We start from the raw sequence: 25,354 nt of genomic DNA, 5'->3' as shown, positions 1-25,354 counted from the left end.
AAACCACCATCTCACTCAAACGACCATCTCACTCAAACCACCAACTCACTCAAACCACCAACTCACTCACTCAAACCACCAACTCACTCAAACCACCAACTCACTCAAACCACCAACTCACTCAAACCACCAACTCACTCAAACCACCAACGCACTCAAACCACCATCTCACTAAAACCACCATCTCACTCAAACCACCACCATCTCACTCAAACCACCACCATCTCACTCAAACCACCAACTCACTCAAACCACCATCTCACTAAAACCACCATCTCACTCAAACCACCAACTCACTCAAACCACCATCTCACTCAAACCACCAACTCACTCAAACCACCAACTCACTCAAACCACCAAACTCACTCAAACCACCATCTCACTCAAACCACCATCTCACTCAAACCACCAACTCACTCAAACCACCACCATCTCACTCAAACCACCAACTCACTCAAACCACCAACTCACTCAAACCACTATCTCACTCAAACCACCATCTCACTCAAACCACCAACTCACTCAAACCACCAAACTCACTCAAACCACCAACTCACTCAAACCACCAAACTCACTCAAACCACCAACTCACTCAAACCACCAAACTCACTCAAACCACCAACTCACTCAAACCACCACCATCTCACTCAAACCACCATCTCACTCAAACCACCATCTCACTCAAACCACCATCTCACTCAAACCACCAACTTACTCAAACCACCATCTCACTCAAACCACCAAACTCACTCAAACCACCATCTCACTCAAACCACCATCTCACTCAAACCACCAACTCACTCAAACCACCAACTCACTCAACCACCATCTCACTCAAACCACCATCTCACTCTAAAAGGTTGAAGGTTAAGGTGCAGGCAGCCCTGAAAATATATTGGCTCGCGCCACTGCAAGCTCCCTTCTGGAGGATATGTTGTTGAGCCAGACGTTTGGAAGAGGTGGGAGTAACCCACATTTTACCCCACCACACACGAACTGCCGATGGACTACCCATTGACAGTGCTGAGTGGACGACGGCAGGGCCAGTGAGGGGGGATTTAAGAAACGGTTCAATCACCTGCCGCGCTTGGAGGACGAACCGGCGGCATTTGGGTTGCCAAGCCCAGTGTGATAACCGTCACATTATGGCAGCATCATAATCTGAATATTTTTCCTGGATCAATCCGATGAGCTATAAAGCTCTTTTTCACAGGTGTCCAGCACCACTTCATCATTTGGATGAGGGGTTCCTGAATCAGGTCAGAGACAGATTTGTCCTCCTCTACCAGGTGAGGTCGGGCAATTTTACTTCTCACTTCACCTTCCTCACCTCAACTGGTAAGGTAGGAAAATCATTGCTCCTGAACTAGGTGAGAGCCCAATCAGGTGTGACCTATGGTGCATAAGGGGACCACACCAATGATAAAAAAATACTAAACTATTTTTTATTTTCTTGGTTCTTTCGGTAAAGTCTCGTAGAAGGGAAATAATAAAATATAAAACAATACAATTCTCACGACGTTTCGACTGCAACACAAGCAATCATCATCCCTTCTACGTGACTTTACCGAAAGAACCAAGAATATGAATCCCTGCAGTCACGAAAGCTTTAAATCAAAATGTATTTTTTATTTATTTACCAAGGTCACATCTATAACAGCAGCCAATATACCTGACCAGTGTTACTCATTTCTACTGTTACCTATTATTATGATTAGTGTGTGGACCCACCACAATGCGTTATACCCCTGCTACAACTTTATCACCTTAGTTCTCATCTGATCTCCGATGCTAAGCAGAGTTAAGCCTGGGCTTGCCCTGAGCTACAGACGTGTGACTGTCAGGTGACCAGGGGATGGCAGTGCTGAGTGTTTTCTTCAGCTGCAAGCCGAATGTGGGGAGTTGTGTCGACTGACAGGCAAAGCTGTACCAGCTCAGCGCTCAGACCTCTTGAGACACATACCCACATTACGATCATATGATATAATGTTTCGTTTTAGGTGGAGCGCCGTTGATGCAAATTGCATGAACAATGTCACTGCAGCCAAGCGGTGAGCCAGCACCAACAATTGCCCAAGCTCTATATACCAATATATTCCAGCCAATGTATGCGTGTTTATTCATGTGGGGGGGCAACACTTTATCCCATACAGAAGGGACAGATAATATTAGTCCACATTTTGCTATGCTGCCTTTTGGCATATCCGGGGTATGGCACTTCCTGCATGCTCACGGGAAAGAAGTTTCGCAACATTTGCGTGATCCATGAATCCTCGCCTCAACGGTGCTGGATTACAGGCGTGCACCACCGCCGCCTGGCTAATGAATGCTCCCCTCGTGTGTACGTTTGCGTGTGTGCTTGCTTCTCAGATTGACCTGCTGGAGGACCCATGCCTGCTTAACGTGGTGATTCTGCAGACGGTGTTGCAGGAGATCCGCCATCGCTCCGCTCCCGTCTACAAGAGACTTCGCGACATCATCTCCACTCCGCAGAAACACTTCTACGCCTTCACCAATGAGCACCATCGGTAGGCGCCGCTCTCCAACCGGTCCTAGCCATCTCGCCAATCCAGTGTGCACGGCACACGAATTGACGTCTCTTTACTTCTGAACTGTGGCACACGGTGGCGGTTGGTGGCGCAAAGTCTCGTTGGGACTGTTTCCCAGTGCCATGAGGGCCAGCAGAGTTGGTGGCGTAGTGGCGTTGTGCATAAGGCTGCCCCTGTCCAGATGGCCAAGGATTGGTAGCTGATTTTTTCGCCAGGGCTGAAATTAATTGCACTCCCTTTATTGAATTTTGGCACTCTGTGGGGTGGGGTTTGCATTGTATGTATGTTGAACTTCCTTCACACAGTACATAGCCAACTGTGCTACATACAGTTGAGATAATAAACTGTGCATCTGATTCGGCTCGTGGGACTGAACGCCCCCGTGGCTTGAGTTACCGAGCAAAAAGGCGTTTTATAAATGTAATTCATGATTATTAAATACATTTCTTGTCATTAAAACTGGATTCCTGAAGGCGTTTCCAGCACTCGGAGGGAAACCTCTGACATTATGCCTCCACAACTTTGTTACTGTGACTAGCGTGCAAGTGATTACACAGCAACGCCCAGTGTGATTGTCTAACAGCGCCGTAACTTGATTGTCGTGTGTCTCAGAGACACGTATGTGGAGCAGGAGAAGGGGGAGTCTTCCAATGACTGTAATGACCGAGCCATCCGATATTCTGCGTTGACTATTCCACCTGAAGACGGAAGCTTGTGTTGCCTCCGAAACGTCGTGATTGAATTGTTTTCTTTTATTTTGTTTTATTTTATCTACGTGACTTTACCGAATAAAACCAAAGAGTATGAATCCTTGCAGTCACGAAAGCTTCAAATCTTGTCACACTGCTTTTCACATGTAACAGCCCTCTTTTTCAATCCACTGCTGGGTGTGGGCCTCGTTCTGTGCGAGGTTGTGCAAGGTTATTTGACCGCACGGTAGATCCCTGTTGAATGCGCGTTCACACTACGCGTTTTGGCTTTAACACGGTTTTACCTTTTTATGGAAAGTTTTTAGATTTTAACGCTCAACCGCGCTCCCTACATTGCAAGTATAGCGCGTGGTCACGGACTACTTTTCTGAGCGGCGTCGGTGTTAGCAGTGTTGTTGGATGATGCTGGAAGCTGTAGTACTGATGTATGCTGTGATACCCAGCGTACCTTCCTCTTCCTCGGTCTTTGTTCCAGCAGGATCTTTGTGCGCGGAGCGTCATCTCGCTCCATTATATTTTTCACTCACCATATCTCTCATTTGAGATTTAATTAAAGGAGTGTCATACTTAGCATATTGATAGAGATACTATATAAATACAACACATTTTAAAATGAACATGTAAAACAGTGTACTGTGCTATCAAAAACAATTAAATTACGGGCTGGAACGGCACCCCCACCTTTACCGTTATTTGTTATGGGAAAATTACTCCCGTTGAACGCGGATTCGTTTCACTTAGCAATTGTCAGGAACGCAACCCCCGTGTTAAGCGAGGACTTGCTGTATCTCACAACTTTGGTCAGTGCGGGTTGGTGACGACGATAGCGCGGAACAAAACAATGGACATTGCTTCACCGCCATATGCTGCCCACCACAGCCTATAACAATCTGCTGCGGTCGACTTTATCAAAGGCTGCTTTATAATACTCCAATAGCATGACAACAATACGATGATAATATCCGAGTAGATGGGAGCCTCGGAAAGAACGATTTGCCCCCCAGCTTCACGATTAAATGAATACCACGGCTCGGGGCCGTGATGCCTTTTAAGGATCCCTCTCTTTAACAGTGGTAAATGTAGTGCCTCTTGTTAAACAGTGCTTCGGTCATTGAAGTGCTGTCGTCCCGACAGTTCTGTTCCTTCACCTGAAGAAGGCCACTTGTGTTGTGGCCGAAACATCGTGATTTTTGTTGTTTTATTTTTTACCTATGTGACTTTACCGAATAGAACCAAAGAGTATGTATCCTTGTAGTCACAAAAGCTTCAAATCTAGAAGTGCTTCAGTTAAACAAGAAAATCAATAAATCCAGCAGGCATGACTTGAAAAGTAACAAATTTACATTTTGGGTGGCACTCTAAATCGTCCGGTAAATCGTGCCGCCAATTATAATTTCTGTGTTTATCTGCGCGTGTCTGTGTACCCCCAGTGGAGGAATACGTGCGCAGCTTGCTGGACAACCCTGAGTTGATTGACCGTCTGGCACTGGCCTCGGAACAGGTGAGACTCCGTATGCGTGCATCAGCTCTGCCCCCCTCATTTATGGTGCGGGCCTGTACCCTTGTCCAACCCCTCACTTCCGCGTTGCATCCAGCTGCCTCACTGAAGAAAGGGACACTTGCCTTGCGTTGAGTATGACGTTTCGCTGGTTGTAATCGCCAAGGAAACGATATACTCGATTTGTAAGTGTTGTGGGTTTACTCTCCAATACACTGGCGTGCTGCAGTAGTAACTAATTGACACGTTTTGTTTTACGTAACAAACCTTACTAATTGGCTGTACCGAGTTAACTACACACATTTACGCGCTCTTACCCAAAAAACCTTTATTATGGATAATATTGGTCGCAAAAGAATACGTATTAAACAGCTCCCTTTTAGAACGTCTCATCCTCACCAGCAATGGTCAATCAATCAAATAAATCCTATATTTATAACGTGGAATATTTAGCAAAAAGCAGAGACGGAAGGGTGAAACTCTAGAGGTAGCTCTATGATATCCGCTTTTGTGGAACATTCTCTAACACGGCTGGCCGTACTGCTCTGAGATAAATCAGACTGGATCCTTCGTCTCGTTACGTGATGTCAGTTGCAAAATAGTTGTTGACGCGTGCATGTGCCGTGCGTGTGCTGTGTACGTGTGCAGGATGTGGTGGAGTCCCGGGTAATCTTCCCCGAACATCTCCCGCTGTCCCAGCTGCAGCAAGGTGTGCGCTCCGGCCGGTTTGTCCAGGGAACCTTCCTTGCGAGTCGTGAGAATTACCTGGAGGGGACTCTGAGGGTGCGAGGGGACGGTGACAGTGATAAAGAGGTACACGTTTCACAAGCCTGCGTCTGGAAGGAACAATGCTGTTCGATCGTATCTGTGTGAGTTTTAAAAACAAATTTATAATCAAGCAGTGGCATAGCGTTCTTGGCATGAGCAGTAGCTCTTAACCTTTACTGCAAAGCTGCAGTAAAGGTTAAGAGCTACTGGGCTAAAATATTTGTATTTTGAACGTCTTTTGCACCCTACGTAGGTGTCGTAGCCTGGCTCCTGCCCCCCCGGCCTGTGGGTCCTGGTGCAGTTGCACTGCCTGCACACTCGATAGCTACGCCACCACAACCACAGTATATAAGTTAATTGTGACTACTTTAATAATAGGGTTTTTCCCTTTTTTTCTGGCAACAAAACTGAAACCTTTTACAAGGAATCATGTGTGCATTAACCACAATATTTGTGCTCAAAATGCAAACAAAAAACACACTATGATAATATATGCATTGTTCTTGAGACTGATTGGTCCACACCAGGGATGGCTTTCTTTTGAGCCTCGACTCAATTGGTGTAGACCAGAGGACGCCAAAAGGCGTACGCATATATTGCAAATATTATCAGTGTGTTTTTGTTTGCATTTTGACCACAAGTATTGTGGTTAATGCACACATGATTCCTTGTAAAAGGTTTCAGTTTTGTTGCCAGAAAAAAGGGGAAAATCCTATTATATTTTGGTACTGGCAAAGGAGGTCTAATGATGGTTGTGACTACTTTGTTAACAAAATGAATGGTCTATTTCCACCTCCAAAATGTAACGTTAAATAACAATTAGGTACATTGGCCCTTTGTTGGAAAAAAAACCCAGTCCAGAAATTGCCCTGCTTGAACATATGTTACTGAAAAACATTGGTTTCAGAAGATTCATGGGCTCATAGTCCTACATTTTAAATTGTTTATTCGTTGTATTAAAACTCTTGTACAGTAAAACCTTGGATTGCGAGCATAATTCGTTCCGGAAACGTGTTTGTAATCCAAAGCACTCGTATATCAAAGCACTCGTATATCAAAGCACTCGTATATCAGTTGTGATCACGTGACGCTCAGCAGTACAAAGCTGCTCGTATTGCAAGACCCTCGCTCGTTTATCAAATTAATATTTATAAAAAAATTTGCTCGTCTTGTAAAACACTCGCAGACCAAGTTACTCGCAATCCAAGGTTTTACTGTATATGCTGCTCTCTAACAGCACTTGGCCCAGCGATCTGTTAAGGCTATACGGGGGATCTTTTTTGTCTCCGTGCAGGTGTTGATCCAGGGGCTGCAGCATTTAAACCGCGCGATGCACGACGACATCATGTGCGTGGAGATGTTCCCCGAGGAGCGCTGGGTTGCCCCCTCCTCGCTGGTCCTGCACGATGAGGGCGTCGCAGGGGACGTTGCAGAAGAGAATGAGGAGGATGTGGTGAGTGGAGCGTCAACACTGCCGAACCAAAATCAAACCCAGACACCTGCAGTGTGCGTGTCTCTCTCCCCGTGGTCGCATGGATTTTTCTCCAGGTCCTCCGGCTTTTCCCTCCACAGTTACAATCTGACAGGCACTTAGAGTATTTGGCTGCTATCAATTTCAAACGTGATAAGATACTTCATTGAACGATCATTTGTGGCCAGGTCAATTAAAAACAGCTATATAGCTCTCAGGGTCCTTACCTGGTAAAGTTATTTAGTTTATAGTTTTTAAATAGTTTTAATATAGTTTAAACAAAGAATAACAACAAAGACTCAACCACTTCAAGAGAGACCTTAAACATAATGAACACCGTGTGACCAGACAACAATCCACATTAGAGATGCTGTTAGCTTGATTTTGCGTTTATTAAATGACTTTACATTACATTACTTCAAAATCAAGTCAGGAGTGCTAATCATTTTGTACTATTTTTGTATGTACGTAGGGGTTATTTGACCATACTTTGGTGCGGGTTGGTGAAGGGGGGGGGCATAGATCAGGAGCATAGAAGGACAGGACAACAGTTCATTTTGCTGTACTGCGCTCTGCTGCCAGCCATTTTGGCGCAGAGCCTATACCACCTGTTATGCATATCCAGGCTCAACACGGCGTCGCTTCCACGGTCTGAGCTGGGTCACAGGGTGGCCTCTATATTGAAAACTAATTTCTTTAGAACTGCTTTTTGTATTTAGATTGTTGTCCTTTCCGCGCACCTCCGATTAGCATGGTTGGCTGTGTACGGTGCGAAATAAGTTCTACATGCATACATACCACAGTGACAAAATGCAAAACATAATAAAGTACAGCAATGAAGTTAATTGAAATTGCCACGAAAACAACCGTGGTTTATGAAAATTCGACAATATTGCACAAACATAAACAAGTGTTAGATATTAAATCGCATGTAGTGCAAGTTGGCTTGGACAGATTATTTATAGACTGATCATTGCACAGTTATACTTATAAAAACGTTATGTAAACATCAAACACATATAGGGTGACTGATGTGCTAAGCAGGTAAGAGAAAATGTCAATCAGTGAAATCATAAAGAATCGAGAGATTAAGCATCAAATTGGGAATTAGATGGGAGGGTAACCTTTGTTGTAGATAATATTGGTCGCAAAAGCCTACGCGTTTTTTTTTTAAACGTGTGGTATCTGACGGGTGTGTTCCGGTTGATTCTATCAATCGCCAGAACTGTTTTAACTTATCAATATTTACGGAGGACTCCTCACTGTGATCTTTTGTCATTTTAACAAAGCGTCAGTCTCATTATTGACATTGATGAGACACAGCATGAAATCACATCCGCAGGTTAAGCGCTATTGTTTTGGATTGCTCCTTCCCCTTCAAGCCAAATTGTATTGTGTTACGCAGTGAGCTGGTAAAAAAAAATAGTTATTTCATTATTTCAGTGTGTGAGAGAGACGCTACTGTGGTGAGTGCTCATTTGAGTTTGCGTTGTCATCTCCCGGTGCTATCCCAGCTGCTGCTGCTGCTGCTGTCGTCGCTCTTGCTTAGATTACGCAACACGATGTTTGTCCTTTGTTTTGGTCTCCAGCTGAAAGCCGAAAGTGGGAAGATGCGTCGGCCCACTGGCAAAGTGGTCGGCATCATCAAGCGGAACTCGAGGCCGCTGTGCGGCATGCTCATGCCCAGCCCAATCAAGGAGGTGGGCTGATCTGCATGTGTGTGTGTACGTGTGGAGAGCGGTGATGTAGCGGTTAGCGCGCTGCGCTACGAATCCTGGGACCCGAGTTGGATTATATTTATCGCTCATAACCAATAAACAGCGGCAAATGTCTGAACCTGTCTTGGGCCCTTCCCTAGGTTGACTCGTCCATAAATGAGTATCTGATGTGGCATGTAAACATCAGCGCTGTGGAGACAAAGGCGGTCGGGCATGGTGCTGGCCATACCCACCCCGTCGTTTGCCGTACCAGCTTGAATAGGTGTGTGCTGACGGCACTCGCCCAAACAGTTTGTTGAATGCCTTACTGGGGGCTCTTTGTGCGTGTTGCAGGCCACCCGCCACCTGTTCACACCCGCGGACCGCCGCATGCCACGAGTGCGGGTGGAGACAAGACAAGCAGCGTCCCTGCAGGCCCACCGCATCGTGGTGGCCATCGATGGCTGGCTGCGACACTCCCGCTACCCGAACGTACGACTGCACCGTGACGCCCCGCACGCCGTGACACCTCACCCGTCCGTCCCGTGGTCGGCATCGTCGGGCTCATCCGTCTGTCACTTGACGCGCGGCCACGCGGCTCTGTATGCAATACAGCCGTCGAACCCAAAACACGAACGGTGACACGGTGAATTGGACGTCAGGGTGGATGAGCTGGCACCACTGTGATTTATTTGTTTGAAAGCATGGCAAACTCACCTGTGATTCAACCTAGGTTATTAAGGTGTTGTAAGTTGATAGTCTCAGCCCAGTCACCAATAACTGCACCAAAAACGATATTAAATTTGGTCGTGCAGTTCGATTGTTTAATTTCCATCTCTGAGAAAACTACTGCGTTTGACTGCCATGTGATGAACATTACTTTGATTGGCAGAGTGGTTGGAAAAGCACTGCCCCCCTACAATTTGGACTGCATTTCACTTCAATGGATCTTAGAAGTAGCTCTGTTATGTCTGCTCCTGTGGGTCGTCCTTGACCACGGAGGGTTTGTATAGATTGCTTGTCTTGTGTGATACCATTAACACAATGAGAAACAAAATTGGTGAAAAGTTAAATATATTGTTCAGATGTATTCTTTGGGTTGTATCTTTGTTTAAACAGATGCCGGTTAATATTCTACATAATGTACGTTAGGTACAAGGTTGGCATTGTGGTTGTGCTTTTCATACCTATTTGCCACTGTACAACCGAGCGGCACCATGGCTGGCACGGTTTAGTAGGCTGCAGGTTGTTTATCCACTGCAAAAGCAGATCCATGCCATGGACGGTCAATGCTTTGAACAAGTCTAGGCACATGCAGATGACGCTGTGGTGCCACGTCCCCGTGGTGTACCGACTGCCGTCACACAATTAACGTGTCGCTAGCCCCGCGCCCTGGCCCTGCTCGGCCCTCGGATAGATTTGGATGCCTTGTGGGGCCAGCATATCACGGTTTGGTTCTGGTTCGACACGGCAAAAAGCCAGTGGGTGACCACAGACACCTCAAGAGCTCTGCGCTGTTTGGGTTCCAATGTACCAGTGGAAAAGGGATACCGGTGACGATTGGCCACGTATGTGCATATGCATGTTGAACTTCTTCCGTACCATACGTAGACAACCGTGCTAATTGTCGGTGTGCTTGTGCAGGGCCATTTTGTGCGCTCTCTGGGCGAATGTGGGGATAAGGAGACGGAGACAGAGGTGCTGCTGCTGGAGCACGATGTGCCACACCAGCCCTTCAGCCAGTCCGTACTTGCATGCCTGCCCCCTCCCACGTTCAACATCACAGCAGAGGTACGCATGAGACGTGTGACGATATGTCAATTCATCGATTGAGTTCAATTCTTACGCCTGCGGTGTGTTGGTGTGCTTGGTCGTGCATGTGAGAATCCTTTACTTCAATGTTCTTTATTACAAGGCCCACGGGCCACTGGTGGCCCCTGGGTGGCCTTTGGTGTGGCCCATGACGTGTGGCCCCCGACGTATAGGCCCCCGACAATAGACAAATGCGAAAACAGCCCCCATCATCATCATCGTGCTGTCAAACCTCAATAGTTTCAAGATGTTTGGCCTGCGTAGAATACCTTCTAGAGGACCTCTCTGGAGCTCTCCCTCCAGTCGAGGTCCTTCCGCTGCACTGGCATGAACGAGAAGCCACGGGGCTCTACACCTTTACCGCAGACCGTATATAGAAAAGCCGTCGACCTGAAAGAAAGTCGATGGCTCGGACACATCATCGTAAGAAGAGAGGAAATTCACATCGGAGGAAGGAAGGCGACGGACTTATGGAAGCACCAGGGCGGAGACCCGAGAGGCAGGCCTCTAGAGATGCGGATCAAAGTGGTGAGCCAGGATGTGGAGGACTCTGCAGTAGCCGTGGAGATGGTCCAGTACAGAAATGAATGGAGCAAGGGGACTACAGACTTTTTTCCTATAACGCTGTACTTGCGTTCCTGAAGAACACCGAATTGTGGAAAAATCGCATAATAAATAAGATAGGGTAAAGCACAGTCCGCGATAACACGTGAGATGCGTACGCAGGCTTAACAAAGGCTTCGGGTACGTGAGTAGCATCTAGAAGCATCCAGAAGCATCCCACCTTGTGTGATGCTACACCGAGGCAACCGTACAACCGCTTATTCTGCCTCGCACAACGCAGTTCTGTTCACTCGATCGCCTTTTATCCAATTCGCATCCATGTTATGAAAAAAATGTGTTCCCTAATGCATTCATCGCATTATATCTAATTCACGATATGAAAACACGCGGAGTTATAGGAGAATGGACTGTACTTTCAAAATATTCAGTCGCCTATTGAGAAGCTAGAACGCCATTATAATGAAGTTGGTTTACCCATGTATGGCTCACCCTGTGTTTTGTTTGTTGTAAGGCAGCGTTTTGTTGAACCTGGTGCTGTGTGTGTCCCGTACAAGGACCAGGCTGGCAGGGAGGACCTCCGTGTGTTGTCCATCTGCAGTGTGGATCCTCCAGGCTGCACAGACATCGACGATGCCCAACACTGCAAACCGCTCGACAATGGGAACGCCGAGGTATTCATTTGGTGGTGGTAATCGTGGTCACGGTCGGGGTAATTCGTGCCTATTCCTTTCATGGTTTTGTCAATGCTAGCGGAGGTGACAAGGGGAGTTTAATGACACAATGATAAGTGCACTGCACATTCATCCTGTCAAGCTGGTTTAGTTCCAGTCATGGCTAACACCGGTACAGAGTGATATCTAAAAAAACTGCCCAAGTTCTCCCCTTCACCACCTGCATTGACCATCGTAATAAAGCAAGGTCAAATGACAATCGCGACCCATTACGGCATGGAGAAGCCCTCATCCTGCAGTGGATTGACAAAGGGGTGGACAATATTCCTGTTTTTAAGTTTCCAAACATTGTTGCCTTAGTGCCCGTATTCTTGGTCTCTGCTCGGCTCAGGACTGACTTCAACATGGCTCGGTTCTGGCTTGATCTGCTCCATTGCCTCCAAAGAAGCATGAGTGGCTCAGCTGTGCCTTGGCTCACGCTCAGCTCACAGAAATTCTGAGCGTGGCTGGGAGCATGCAGGGATATACGAGGAGGCACAAGGGACACAGAGGCTCAGGGCTGGAACCATGCTTAGAGGCAGCTCGGGTTTTAAGCATTGCTTTGATGTGGCTTATTGAAAATTAGAATCAGAATATTTATACTGGAGGAATCCGATGAGCTATAAAGCTATTTTTCACATGTCCAGTAGAGGCGGGTAAGAACGTTACAACAACAAACAGTACAAAAACATAATAGTAGTGCAAAGTACAAGAAAGACAAACAAATAACCCAAACACAAACAAATACAACGAAACCATCCCCATCCTACCAGGCAAAGCCCACTGAGGTATTGATTTATTTTTGATTAGTGACCTGGCCACAAATGAATAGCTGAACAAAGTGGCCCATCATTTGGACATTTATAGCAGCCAAAATAATAGAAATAATCTCAATGCATGTTGCGCGAGAGCCAAGCCTGAGCCAAGCCATGGCTAAGACCCCACTGGCCTAAGTGTCCACATCACTGGCCGAATGCCTGGTTCACAATGAATGCACCAGGTGGTAATGGGTGTGCATTTCATTTCACATTATTGTGCTTTGGTTGGAGTGGCTATGGTGGAGGTTATGCATGCATGTGTAGTGAGCAACTTCCGACAGACGTCTAGTAGAAGGCGTCTTATTTATTAAAAGCACACAGGGCGATACACTTCGTAACGCGGCTACACCTAGGCTGTACAAACACGCAGCCCATCTCCATCCTGCGTAGCTACGCTGGTTGGTTGACGAGCGTAGCGGCGGAGACAGAGCTGCTCTTGCAGAAGAACCAGCCACGTGGTCGAAGACGAAGAGATGACGACGGTAGCGACGCAACCAGGACCCAGACCCCACGCTAACAGCCCCGAAGTTCTGATTCGGTGCTCTTTATATCTGCCTGGAGTGGCCAAGCTCCACCTCTGGCCACGCCCCCATTCTAGAACCTTCTAGGCCCTTCGGGATGGTTCCCGGAGCTTCTCGACTGACTCCGCCGTTGACCTTTACCCCAGATACGCCCCTTCATAATAAGGCATTATGTAATGCAGCTATAACCTTAATTACCCTTACAGGCCGGCAGGTATCACCCTGTCATTACACATCCATGCATGTGAGGGTGGTGACGGTGTATTAATGTGTGTTCTAGGTTGGGGTTCACATCGCCGATGTGAGCTACTTTATCCGGCCGGGGAATGCCTTGGATGAGGAGGCATCTCTGCGTGGTACCACAGTTTACCTGTGTGAGAAGGTGAGATGTGGATTTCTTCTTGCCACAATATCAAGTGTTTTACAACCCGCCGATTTCATCCTTTCATTCTTAACTTTACGACATGATGTAAAATATTATGATGTAATGATCATCGCGGTACCAGTTTCCCCACAACTGTAATTGTAGTTGACATTTTCACCACATTTTTTTGTGTGCTTTTCAGTACTTCCCGTATGAATAACAACAATGCTAAATATCTCTCATGATGTTTTAAACGAGGTGATTTTTGTGGATTTCTTATCATATGATGTACCGTCACATCATGAGCGACAGGCTATCGGCGCAGTGTAACACTCGTGCCTTGCAGCAAGGAGACGCTGGGTTTGATTACTCAACTCTTGTGCCTTTTTGCTTGCTGTTTTGTTTGTTCTCCCCCCTGTTAGTGAATGGGTTTCCTCTGGATTAATCAGATTTCCTCTAAATAAAACCCATACAATCTTAACTGGCATTCGCGAAAACATCCCCTTGCTGAACAGTTACATGCAGGTGATTTAATCATGTGTGGGTTTGCTTGCAAAACACTCGTTGAGTTGGTGCATATGTATTTGCCAGATTGTGTTTATTGATAGAGAAGTGGTTGCGTTTATGTGTTTGTGCACCTGCAGAGGATTGATATGGTGCCAGAGTTATTGAGCTCAAACCTGTGTTCCTTGAGATCCAACGTCGACCGGTGAGATGCACCAACAACTGTGAACTCGCGAGTGCGCACATTGCAACCCATACTCAGCAGCTAACGTGCGTTGTTGCCAGGTGCACATGTAATCCCATGATGCGTGGTACTGCAAAGCTTTTGCAGTCGAACAATGGTTGCTACGTATATATTCCAGTTGAGTAATTTGTAACAACCCAAACCGGTATTTGGCCAAACATCCCGCTGCTGAAAGAATGACTCGACTACCAAAAACTTGGCAAGACCCTCCTGAAAAAGAGTCTCGAGACTTTGCGAGGCTTTCCTGAGTGAACACCCTGCACCACTCCAATGTCGACGACTCCGCCACTCGACGGTGAATGGCGACGGTGCATGTGCTGTGCGCGTGCAGGCTGGCGTTCTCGTGCATATGGGAGATGACTCCAAAGGCTGAGATCGTGAGCACACGTTTTACCAAGAGCATCATTAATTCCAAGGTGATTCCCTCCCCCCCCCCCACAGACGTTCAGTTTTTGTAAAACTCTCGTTTGCTTTCACGTTTATTGTATCGGTGCCTTGCTATGTTAGTGCAGTTGAGGTTTCCGGATAGCGAGATGAACCGGGTTCACAAGTGGTAGTATGTATGTTGAACTTCTTTTGCACCGTACGTAGCCAACTGTGCTAATCGGAGGTGCGAGGTAGGACATGAAAGTAGTGAGTTGATGGTCTCTGTCCAGTCAACAATCACTGCACAAAACACAGAACATGCCAATTCGTCACGAGTACAGCACACCGGTGTGTTGTACCAGTGACGAATTGGCCACGTTCTGTTTATGTGACAACCCTTACTAGTCGGCTGTGTCGGGTGGTGGCGGGTTTAACGACACATTTATGTATTTACACAATCTAACCCAAAAAACCTGTATTATGGATGATATTGGTCACGAAAGCCTACGTGTTAAACTCACTGCACAAAAGACCACCAAATTACATTGCACTAAATTTGGTTAAATTCCAGCTTTGAGAATTCAAAAAATATAAATTTTACTGTCTTTGGGTGAGCGTAACCCTCAGTGGTCATCGGGCGCCACGTAGACATCTGTTGAGTTCTGGCTTGGGCTTGGATCAGGCGTGGGCATTGTGTAATTGCGAGGACCCCATGGTTCACCCGTGGTGTGTTCATCGTATCCCCGCAGGCGTCTCTGACGTACACAGAGGCTCAGCTAATGATGGACGACGCCGGGCGGAAGGACCCGGTCACCAGCAGCTTGCGTGGCCTCAACTCCCTGGCCAAGATCCTCAAGCAGAGGCTCATTCAAAACGGGTAACTCATTGTCAAGATCCTCATCCCCTCCACCGCCTCTGGAGCGCTGAGCAGTATTAATGGGTGCACCACATTTAGTCGATCGGCAGGTCGCCTGTGGCGCGGTAAAGTGTGGTTACTCCCGTGTCTTCTAAGACATCCGGCCAGCGCGGAAGAGTAGGCTAAAATACATTGAGAGGGACTGTAAAAGGGTGTATCTCTAGAGGGGCCCCCTCTTATGGGAGCCCCCTTCCAGCAGTGGCTTGAGCAAGCAATTGCAAAGCTGCACCTGTAGGTTTTTTTGACCCCATGATGCATGAGGCTTGGGTGAATACCATGCACAAACAAGTGTTACAGGATTCATACTCTTTGTTTTTTTTTCAGTAAAGTCACGTAGGTAAAACTATAAAATAAAATAACAACTAAATTAAATCACGACATTTCGGGCGCAACACAAGCGTCCTTCTTCAGGTGGGACAACCACAGCCAGAAACAATTGCTGAAGTGGGCAAAAAAGGGCTGTTGTAACAGGCTATATAGGTAAGAGAGTGGGGGGGAGCAAGGGGGGAGAGATAGAGAGGGGGGTGTGGGATAGGGGAAGTGGGGTGCTGCTAGAGGGATTAAAGGGGCGAGCACGGCAAAATGCCGGGGGGGGGGGGGGGAAGTGAGCGGGGCTGGGAGTGGGAGGCTGAAGAAGCTGGAGATGCGGAAATGAAGGCAACAATAAAGAAGTTAAGGTTTTACCTGGTTAATAACATCCTTCTAGATTGGAGTGTTACAGGCTGCTGCGGGGCTACATTGTGGGCAATAGAGGACAATGCAGTGACATAAATTGTTTTACTCTACTTAATGCTCCCATGTCTGTGCTCCCCCACCTTTGCCAGCGCGTACTGACCACCACGGTTTAGTACGGTAAAACCACCCCATGACTCGCATGACATGGGGGTGGCCCTCATCCAGCAGTTGATTGACTTAACGAGCTCTGCATGTTCAACTCAAATATCTGAGTTTGTGAAGTGTCTTATATTAAGATTCTGTGTTGTTTTGGCTGGACATGATAATCGCTCATGTCCCTTCTCCACCCGTAGGGCATTGACTCTGGCATCCCCTGAGGTCCGATTCCACATGGACAGCGAAACCCATGACCCGATCGACCTGCAGACCAAGGAACTCAAGTGAGTCTCGTCAAGAAGACACCTCCCATGACTGCAATCCGACTGTTGTGCAGACCTCTCTATCAGAATCAAAATATATATTTCTACTGGAAGAATCCGATGAGCTATAAAGCTCTTTTTTCACAGATGTCCAGTTGGGGCAGGTCACAACGTTACAACAACAAACAATATAAGCACACGTTAGGATTGCAAAGTATTGGAAAGGTAAACAAATAACTTAAACAAATATACAAATAAAACTAAACTATTTTTATCTTTTTAAAAAATCTTACCTGACCACAAATGATAGCTGAACAAAGTGGCTTATCACGTGGGAAATTTATTATCAGCAAAATAATCTAAGATAAAGATTCTTGACCCTTGTGATTGATGTGTTGTGGTGGCGGAAACTGGTGCGTGTACACAGGGAGACCAACTCGATGGTGGAGGAGTTCATGTTGCTCGCCAACATCTCCGTGGCAGAGCGCATCGTAGACGAATTCCCCGAGTGTGCGCTGCTTCGACGCCACCCGGCGCCTCCGCCTTCCAACTACGACATCTTGGTGAAGGCGGCGAAATCAAAGGTAGAGTTAGAACCCCTTTTAACGACCACCCTTGTTAACTAATCGCTTAACAACGGACCTCCATAGAGCTCAATGTGTAGGCTTAACCGACCATTTCCCTGTTAACGACGGGCTGTTGTAGGTACAGTAAATATGAATTAATGCCACGTAGAAGGGAAACAATAAAATAATAAGAATATAAAAAAATAAATTCTCACGACGTTTCGACTGCAACACAAGCAATCATCATCAGGTGTGAAAACCACAACAAGAAAATTTGAAAAAAGTGGCAGTTATTTTTAATGTTAGCACCACAGAGAGAGATTTGACAGTTTGTTCAGATGGACGAGTCCATCTATGTTCGGAAAAGAGGAGGGGGGAGACGAAAAATAATGGATGCGGTCTGAAAGCCACCTTGAGCGTGATCAATCAATTAAGACCCGAAATGGTTTATCAAATCTCTCTCCGTGGTGCTAACGTTAATATAACCGCCACTTTTTTCAAATTTTCTTGTGGTTTTCACACGTGATGATGATTGCTTGTGTTGCAGTCGAAACGTCGTGAGAATTTTATTGTTTTATATTTTTATTATTTTATTGTTGCCCTTCTACGTGAATTTACTGAAAGAACCAAGAATATGAATTCCTGCAGTCACGAAAGCTTTAAATCAAAATGAATTCATGCATTTATTAACAGTGTTTATTTTAATATGATGTGTTTATAATGTTAGTATCTTTATGTATTCATATCCATTGTTTAAATATTATAAAGTACGTTTTTTGGGTGAACAAGGGAAACTTTCGATGCTCGTGTTCGTGGAACCAATTACCGTCTTTAAGAGGGGTTCTATCGTCTCTAGATTGCTGTTAACCTTCCTTCAATATCATCCTCCTCGCAAGGAATTCAGAGGTCGCCGGGTGGCTCAAATTTTTGTTTGAGGTCTTTTGGTTTAACCGGGTGAGAACTCAAGAGACCATAATAGTGTCATTTGCAAGGGTCACCTGGGTCACCCTATGACCCAGAGATTACAGCTGGGACCCTGGCTTCAAAATCCAGCAGCCGCATTGAACACACTGTGTTATCAAGTGTAGGGAGTTGAAGGACTCGGCTCGTTTCCCAGCTACTCCACAGAAATAAGCAACAAAAAACCATCACGATAAATGTAGTACTGTATTTAATTTTAGATAAATTCCAGCACTGAAATGTTGAAATATCAGGTCGACTTATTGTGATGAACATTGTGCTCAAAATGGGTGGGAATGTGCTACCCCCTACTGTGAAGCAGAGGTGCCTTGAAACGATGTCAGTATTGGCCTGAGCGAGCAATTGCAGGGCTGCACCTTTTACCTTTATCTTGAGATGTAGCCGTATAGGTTCCACTCGCCCTTAGAGGCAGAACAACTCAAAAGGTGTGACGAACCACAGACAACGCTGGAAGGCAGCCAGGCACTGTGCCAGATGTAGATTAATCCACTTGCTGTACTGCCTTCTCCTGGCAAGCCAGGTTATGGAAACCTGAATACCCACAGGAAGTGCGCTGAATAACGTTTTCTTTCCAATACACCACAACCCTTGCTGCTTCCCCAGCACTGAACTACAAGCCACGTGCGGGATAGTCACCTCACAAACGCCGGTGTGCCCGATTTTTTTGCGCAGAACATCGAGATCCAGGTGGACTCGGCTAAGGCGTTGGCCGAGTCTCTGGACCGGGCGGCGGTGCCGGGAGCGCCACCATACCTCAACACTCTGCTGCGCATCCTGGCCACGCGCTGCATGATGCAGGCCATCTACTTCTGCTCCGGCATGGAGCCCGACACCCACCACTACGGGCTCGCCACCGCCATCTACACCCACTTCACGTCGCCCATTCGACGGTGACGTGCTCTGGCGTCAGGCACACGCGTGAAATCGACCTTCGCGATTATTGAGGGGACTATGTTGTTGTCTTGGTGTGGTCTGGGACTGTGTTGCCTTTCCCAAGTTTAGGAATTTATTAATTAATTGATGTACTTATGCAATGTTAATTTGTCATTATGGCACACCTCCGATTAGCACGATTGACTACGTACTTGTATATCTTTTTTCTATTATTTACTTTTAGTGATTTGTTTACCTTTCCTATTCTTAGCACTCCTATCATCTACCTACTGGACATCTGTCAAAAATAGCTTTTATCGCGAATCGGATTTCTCCAGGATAAAGATTCAGATTTTGACTTATTTTTCTAAAAGGTCCTTTAAACGGGAAGTTTGGCCAATTCCTTAAATGGTTGTTTGGCTTGTGTTGGAGAAAAACTAGAGGATTCGGAGAACACCGACGCCTACAAGGAGGGTGACAGTGTTCCACGTGCAGAATCAAGAATCCATTGCCGTGTTGCAGCGGCAGCCAAAAGTGAATTGCAATTCTGCCATGGATCGCTAACAATTTTGTTGTGGATCTTAAATAAGAACACAGATATGAGCAGGCAGCAATTTGCGTTACATCTGATGACAAATAAAAAGTCCTCAACAAAGAATTAAATTCATACATTAACAAAGATAATTTCCACCAGCAGATGGTGCTAGAACGTGGTATGGCCAGAGTACAGTATTCTATCAGGGTTAAATCCATCTGAGTCATTGTTTGCGTAGCTTTCTGGTGGATCGTGAAACCCGCTGAGATCCAACAGAATGAATCGCGGTGCTTGGTGGATTAATACCGCTGCTCCGTTGGCATCTCGTGGCCATACCGCAGCCTGTATCTACTGTAAATTTAATCTTCATATTAAATAGAGGCTACAACAAATGTGAATATTGTTGTTGTTGTCTCCCTGTACCGTTACAGATACTCGGATGTGATTGTGCACCGGCTGCTGGCCGTGTGCGTGGGCGCCGACCCACGTACCCGGCGCTCACCGACAAGCAGAATCAGCAGCAGCTCTGCAACAACCTCAACTACCGCCACAAGATGGCGCAGTACGCCCAACGCTCGTCTGTAGCTTTCCACACGCAGGTGGGAGGCGGAAGTGTGGGCCACGTGGAGCTTGCACGGCGTGTGCTTAGGCACCTGATAATGAGTCCATTCGTCTCTTGAAAACCATTTTTAAGGTCACGAAAGCAGGCATCGTATTGTGCGTGTAGTAAGAATCAATTGTTTTCTATTCACACGCTTACGTGTGGTGGTGCCGTGGCTGTACTGGTTGGCTACACTTGACATTGCTTTTCAGCATTCTTCTGTGTTTGCTGAAAAACCTCGTCACTTGGCACATTTGCCCATGATGTGACAACTTTATTTGATTGGCTCTGTCAGGTGATGGAGGATTATAGTCAATACAATTGACATTGTACCTTCACGATTAAACTCAAAATAATCCCCATGACATGATGCCAATAGCACAACTGGAATAAATTAGCGGGGGGATGCGGAAAATTACCTTGAATTTTGTTAAGTAATTATGGGCTTGGTAAGTGATGCGCGTGTGTCTGCTCTTGGCCACGTAGCGGTGATTAACGGCTGTTGTTGTTGTGGTCTCAGTTGTTCTTCAAGAGCAAGGGAGTGGTGAGCGAAGAGGGCTTCGTGCTGTTTGTGCGCAAGAATGCCGTGGTGGTGCTCATTCCCAAGTACGGCTTGGAGGGGACGGTTTTCTTTGACTCCAAAGATCTCAAGCTCAACGTTACCTTCGACGAGGAGGTAGGGCATGTGTTCACTTAACCGGGAGGCATTGGCATTTCCCGAACGGCTGAATTCTGCATTTAAACCCAGGACTGGCTTAATGCACTGAGACCCAAGCCCCCTGACCATCTCTCTACGATTAGGTTTCTATCAGACACACAGACACTTGGTTTAAGGTGGAAGAACGCAGTGAGATACGAAGCTCCGTTTTTTTTGCCATTTGGCAGTGTGGACTATTACAGAGGAAGTTACACCGGTGGATACATTAGAGCCGGATGGCTCACAGGGCTATACCAAATTAAACTGAAACTGAATTAAATGATGTAAATGCGTTTCAAATATAAAACGGTCACAATTAAATTTGCTTTGGAAATAACTGCCATGACGGAGCCCGTATTGTCACGGAGAGGACATCACATTAAAAATACAGTAAAATCCCTCAGATCCGGAAGAATTATAGAGAAAATCTAATGCTTTCTGTCAACAATGAGAAACTCGAAGGGCATAAAAGTACTTGTAGAATAAAAACAAATGAGGGAAATAGTAGTTGATGCAAAAAGTGATCTCTATATGGCAAAAAGCACATTTGTGATCAGTGGATCCGGTCCTTTCCAGCATGCCTTGTATGCCGCATTACATTGTCACTCTGCGTGGATAATGCACACAGCCTAATTTGGACCAGAAGCTCAAAAGGGTCAACATTTGCAGCCATATTTTAGGTATGTTCTTAACTGCAATTGTACACTCCATATAACCTAAGGGGGGTTGCATCTACTCCTTAATGATGGCCAAATAAGGCTTTAAAATTCCTTGGCTGGCCCACACATCACGATCCCTCGGTTGGTTTGGTCATTGCAGCCATCGGCTTCTCATGCCTGGTTTTCAGCTCGCGGTGAGGTGGCCCAAGCGGTATTGCATTCGCTGTGTGTTGTGGAGGTTTGCGTTTCAAACTCGGTGGCCACTCCGGTTAATACTGTGGTGTGTATTAAGCGTAAAATATTTACAGGCTATCCGCTTTAACAGTGGACGTTAAAAGATCCTGTAACGTTATTCGTGTGCCAGCATCATGGTCCAAGGTTGGCAAATTACATGCAAATTACTTATTTGGGGAGCACATATTAATCGTTCGCCTCCTTTTACAAAAACGTAGCAGTGACCTTGAATGCAAACGTTTTGAGAATCAGTGAGGCTTTTCTGAGTGACCCTTGTAATTGTATGAATAATAACGTTGGGTTCACGTCAATCCGTACTTGTATGCAGGGCACTTGGCAGAGAGCAGTCAGCGGTAGTGTAGCGGTTAGCGTTCTGTGCTACAATCCTGGCGACTTGGGTTCGATTCCTTCGCACGGTCAACACCAGTGATGATTATCTGAACCGGTCCTGGGCCTCCCCTAGGTTGACTCGGAACTCAATTGAATGCCTGGTGCGGTGTGTAAACATCGCCACTGGGGAGACAAAGGCGGCCGGGCATGGCACTGGCAAACCACCCCCTTGTGTGCCGTGCCGGCCTTCATCTGTGCTCCTCGCCAACAGCACTTGCCCCAACAGTCTGTTAAGGCTACATTAGAGATGTCTTTGTGTTTTGTGTAGGGCCTCACACTGTGCGTGGAGGGCATCGCGCTGAACATGTTCGACCGCGTGCGCGTGTCGCTGGATTCGTCCAACCTGCAGCACCAGCGGATCCGCATGCACCTCGTCCGCCCGGAGGTACTCACCGTGCGGCGCGCAACCTCGGAATACCACCGATTTGTATTGTGACCATGCTGCTGTTGCTGCTTGCTGCACCAGCAGTAGTGCACAAAAAACAAACGCTCGCCGCATCGGAACGTCAGCGGGCCGAAAATTAATGACACAAGCCACAGCATAGCGCTTGTTGCCATGCAACCCAAACTGTGGGACCGTATAGTAAACCCATAGAGACACAGAGATACATAGGAGATACAGAGAGACCCATTATGATTCCTAGAGATTCATAGAGACTCATACAGATACATAGCAGTGCATTAAAAACAAGCTCCTGTACGATTGTGGCCATGCAACCCAAACTATGGACCACATTTTACACCACTGTAGTCTGCGCTCCTTCAATGGAGGGGGTGGCAAGATGACACAAACTCTCTCCTGAGGCTCTCCCGTGGCTATCAGACCCATCCATTGGCATTTAGCCCCTGAACTTAATACCCTTATAACACAGGAATAAAATATAAACTCCGGTCTTGGATGGAAAAAATATATGTATAGCTAGCATTTTGAGCTGCAGTCTGTTGTCCTATACCTCCTGTAACTGGCAAATTGGATATAACGCGATGATGAATGTATGAGGGAACGCATTTTTTTGTATAACGCGGATCTGAACTGGATTTAACTCGGTTGAATGAATGGAACTACGTCGCGCGATTAGGAATAAGCGGTTGTGTAACGGCTGCCTCGGCGTAGCATCACACAAGGCGGGATGCTGCTGGATGCTTCTAGATGCTACCCACGTTCCTTAGTCTTTGTTCAGCCTGTGTTACGCATCTCACGCATTATTGCGGAATGCGCTTTACCCCATATAATATATATTATTTATTATAACACGATTTTTCCAAAACGCGGTGTTCTTGAGGTACGCAACTACCGTATTATAGAACAGACTGTATATCCAAAGACTATGGGATACTATCCCTACCTATATCAGTTGTGACTGTCCGTGTGTTTAAATCCAGCTTGAAAACGTCGTTATTAATTGGCTTTTCCTGGATTCTGATTGGTTATTACTGTGAGGGGAATCATTATGATTAGCTTTTATTACATTTTGCATGCTGTGTAAAGTGTCAGTATCACTGTCATTATTGTTATTATCGGCTTTTACTTTATTTCTATTGGCTTATATCTATACTTGAGTAGTTTTTTAATGTCCAGTGCTTTTTTGAGATATTTCGATATGCAAGGTGTTGTATAAAATAGATTTTTATTATGGCCCTAGTTCATTGCACAAGAAGGGCCATTATCTGAAACGTGACCTATTTAAATGATCGTTAGGGGCAGTTGTTGATGAATGCGAGTTCTCAAGATACCAAGCTAAGTCAGGGTGTGGGAGCCTTGGTAGATATCAGATTTCTTAACAAAACTCCATGAGTCTGTTCTGCATGGGTTTCCTCCGGGTTCTCTGGTTTCCTCCCATATCTAAAAATAAGCATGCGTTGAAACTGGTATTAAGGTAGTTTACGTATCGCCATGGGCGGCAGGGTGGCACATTGGTAAACCCTTGCATCTTGCAGCAAGAAAACTGGGTTTGATTCCCAACTAGAGTGTGTTACTGTGTGGAGTTGTCATCTTCTCTCCCCCTGTTCCTCAAAAGTCTTCAGACTTGGCGAAGTTTTTCAGTGTTATTAAGTGTAATAATAACGTATCACTTGTGTTGGAAATACTCACATGTGTGTGTGTGAGAGCATTGGTGTAGTGGTTAGCACGCTGCGCTATGAACCCGGCAACCCAATTCCCACTCACCGCCAACACCAATGAGGATTATCTGAACTGCTGTTTTGCCTACCCAAGGTCAACTCTTTCTTAAATGAGTACCTGGTGCAGTGTGTAAATATCAGCACTGGGGAGAGGTGTTGGCCACTTACCCCCTCGTGGGCCATGCCGCCTAACAGCAGCACAGTCTGTTAAAGGCTTATTTGGGTGACTATCTTTGTTGTACGTTTGTGCCATTTGTGTGTCCGCTGTCACAGATTCCAGGCTACAACCCTACGGAGTCCACCCCATGGGGCTCGCCTTCTCCCCGGCCTAAGAAACCCAGACAGCACTAGTGTATCGTGGATGCGGTGTCAACAAGATGCCGGAGGAGGTGCATGAGTGGGCACACACTCTGGGTTTTACATCTGCAGAGTTAATTAAGTGTACATTGTGCTCGCAAGCAGAGGTGAACAATTGAAAAAAAAGCAGTGGCGGTTATGAGAAATGCTACCCTGAAGTAACAGACGGTTTGCACTCTGAACTTGCAATCCAGAGGTCACCGGTTCTTCGTTCTCGTGTCGCAGCGGTTCAAATGGTAGCGCAATTTTTTTTTTTAGAATTTTTACCTTACCAACCAGTACAATCAGCCAATTAAGGTGTATACGCGTCAAGATGTATGAAAGGTTTAGGATATCTTATGCCCCACTTCTTTGCCAGCCAAGACACTGACCCCCTTGTGATGAAGGTGATTTCACAAAAATATTGGTTACTGAATCGGTGGTGTTTATTGACTAACGCAGCAGTGTCCAACCCACAAAGCACTGTGATCCATTCTGGTATATCTCAACATGTTCCGTGATCTACCAGCAATATATGGCCAACAGTTACCCGGATGGATTTCACTGACTAATAGAACACTGTAGACATGCCAAGTGCTAGTGCGATCTATTGGTTTAAAATATATATTATTAATCCATTAATTCTTAGTCGAGGATTTTGTTTTGCCATCTGCTATAACAAGAATTGCTTTATATTAGAGGTGTTTAATCCTATTTGTCCCGAGATCCACAATAAAAAATCTTTTGCGATCATC

General features: G+C 46.1%; 1 pseudogene; it reads left to right on the top strand.

The window, feature by feature from the left end:
• The first annotated feature begins 1,167 nt into the window (after nucleotides 1–1,167).
• Nucleotides 1,168–25,354, top strand: LOC142929816 (exosome complex exonuclease RRP44-like; annotated as a pseudogene).

The sequence above is a fragment of the Petromyzon marinus genome, chromosome 2 (genome assembly GCF_048934315.1).
Source record: "Petromyzon marinus isolate PM22_M1 ecotype Great Lakes invasive population chromosome 2, UKy_Petmar_22M1.pri1.0, whole genome shotgun sequence".
Classification (NCBI taxonomy): domain Eukaryota; kingdom Metazoa; phylum Chordata; class Hyperoartia; order Petromyzontiformes; family Petromyzontidae; genus Petromyzon; species Petromyzon marinus.
The sequence above is the reverse complement of the archived record's forward strand: the minus strand, read 5'-3'. Positions and strand labels throughout refer to the sequence as shown.